Here is a 2,825-nt window from a genome sequence, read left to right as displayed (position 1 = left end):
GATTCTCATGAATGCCGTCATCAGTTCTAGCTTATACCACGGAGATTCTGATTAAGGAATCTAAGAGATACTCATTCAATCGGATATAGAACGGAGGTGGTTGTCAGGCACACGTTCATGGTTTGAGGGAGGTGATGAGTGTCACAGATCATCACCTCCATCACAGTTAAGCGCGAATGAATATCTTAGATAGGAACAAGCGTGTTTGAATGGAAAACAGAAATACTTGCATTAATTCATCGAGACACAGCAGAGCTCCTCACCCCCAATAATGGGGTTTAGAGACTCATGCCATCAGAGAATACAAAGTTTAGATCTAAAATGTCATGAGATACAAAATAAGTCTATAAAAGTTGTTTAAATACTAAACTAGTAGCCTAGGTTTACAAAATATGAGTAAACTATGATGGATGATGCAGAGATCCACTTCTGGGGCCCACTTGGTGTGTGCTGGGCTGAGACTTAAGCAGTTCACGTGTAGAGGCCATTTGTGGAGTTGAACGCCAGTTTTTATGCCAGTTTGGGCGTTCAACTCCAGCTTTTGATCCTTTTCTGGCGCTGGACGCCAGAATTGGGCAGAGAACTGGCGTTGAACGCCAGTTTACGTCATCTATCCTTATGCAAAGTATGGACTATTATATATTGCTAGAAAGCCCTGGATGTCTACGTTCCAACGCAATTGGAAGCATTCCATTTCGAGTTCTGTAGCTCCAGAAAACCCACTTTGAGTGCAGGGAGGTCAGAATCCAACAGCATCAGCAGTCCTTTTTCAGCCTGAATCAGATTTTTGCTCAGCTCCTTCAATTTCAATCAGAAAAATACCTGAAATTACAGAAAAACACACAACTCATAGTAAAGTCCAGAAATATGAATTTTTCCTAAAAACTAATGAAAATAGACTAAAAACTAACTAAAACATACTCAAGACTATATGAAATTAACCCCAAAAAGCGTATAAAATATCCGCTCATCAGGCCTCCCTCCCCTTCCATCAACAATTGCACCTAGCTCTCCTTCTATCCCTCTCCTTTCTTTTCTTTTGCTTGAGGACAAGCAAACCTCTAAGTTTGGTGTGTTTATCCGTGATCACTAAGATCATGGCTCCTAAGGGAAAACAACCCACTTCAAGAGGTAAGAAAGAGAGCGTTCCAAACCCACTTTGGAATCAAGGGAAGTTCTTATCTAAAGAACATTCAGACCATTATTACAAAATAATGGGTCTAAGATCAGTGATCCCGGAAGTTAGATTCGATCTGAAAGAAGACGAATATCCGGAGATCCAGGAGCAAATTCAAATCAAGAACTGGGAAGTCCTAGCTAATCCTGAAACAAAAGTGGGAAGGAATATGGTCCAGGAATTCTATGCTAATATGTGGCAGACAGACAAGCAAAAACTATCTGGAACTGCTTTCTATGCATATCGGACCGTGGTCAGAGGAAAGATTGTTCATATCAACCCTGACAAGATCAGGGAGATCTCAAAGCTACCTCAGCTGAAAGATAATCCAGACTCTTTCAACAGCAGAATGATGAGAACAGACAAGGGACTGGATAAGATCCTAGAGGATATATTGATGCGGGGAAAACTTGTCTCACAACAAATCTCCCTTCAGCAAGTGTACCGAATTTGTCGTCAAGTAAAAACTCACAATAGAGTGAGGTCAAATCCCACAGGGATTGATTGATCAAGCAACTTTAATTAGAAGAATGTTCTATTTGAGCGAATCCAGAAATTGGGTTGAGAATTGCAGAAAATAAAATGGCGGGAATGTAAATAACAGAAAAGTAAATGCTAGAATTAAAGGACTGGAAGTAAATGACTGAAAATAAATTGCAGAATTATAAATGGGAATGGGGGATTTGCTCATAAAAGTAAATAGCAGAAATTAAAGAGAATGGGTAAGATCAGAGATGGGGAGTTCATTGGGCTTAGGAGATGTTGCAATTCTCCGGATCAAGTTCATTTTCATCTCTTCCTCAATCAATGCACTCATTGATCTCCTTGGCAATCTTAAGTGATTGAATTACAATTTCTTGCAATTCAATCTCTCAAATCTTGATCAATAGCCAATTCCTTGGTCAATTGCTCATGAGAAGAGATGAAGTATGGTCACTGATTATACCACATGCATTTCCCAAACCAAGTATTGCGAGGGTTATAGTCACATACCCATCCAAACCCAATTTGGTCCAGCATGAGAAAGCATTTCTATCTTGATCTCTTCATTCCTCTTCCAATGTTCAAAAGAGATCCAAGTTTGAATAGCTTCTCTTCCAAGATAACTACTCAATTGGATGAAGACCGAAAGCTTTCAAGTAAAATCAAGAGGAACGATAGAAGAAGAATAATGAAAATTAGTATTGATCCATCAAATTACAACAGAGCTCCCTAACCCAATGAAAGGGGTTTAGTGGTTCATAGCTCTTGAAAATGAAAACAAAGATGGAGAATACATCATAAAACTAGAATCTGCAAAGAAAGTAAACTATAGAGAGCAGTGCTCTTTTTCCAGCCTCCAGAACTCCTTTACAATTCAAAGCTACTCCTATATATACTACTCTTCTCAGCTTTTAGTTCACTCTTCAAGTCTTGGGCCTTTGGATCTTGAGTTTGAAGCAGTTCCTTTCTTTATTTGGGCTTGGCTTTACTTGCAGAGAGAAAGTGCGGAGTGTGCAGAGACTTAAGCTCAGGGCATAAGGAGTGTTAATCATTTAGTGAAAGTCCAGGTTCGGGAACGTTAGTGACACTTAACATTGTCACTAACGTTCCAATGCACCCCTTTTGCTTCACGTTAAAACCCACGTTAACTAGGTTAACGTGGCTT

The sequence above is a fragment of the Arachis ipaensis genome, chromosome B08 (genome assembly GCF_000816755.2).
Source record: "Arachis ipaensis cultivar K30076 chromosome B08, Araip1.1, whole genome shotgun sequence".
Taxonomy (NCBI): Eukaryota; Viridiplantae; Streptophyta; class Magnoliopsida; order Fabales; family Fabaceae; genus Arachis; species Arachis ipaensis.
This window is presented reverse-complemented; position numbering follows the sequence as displayed.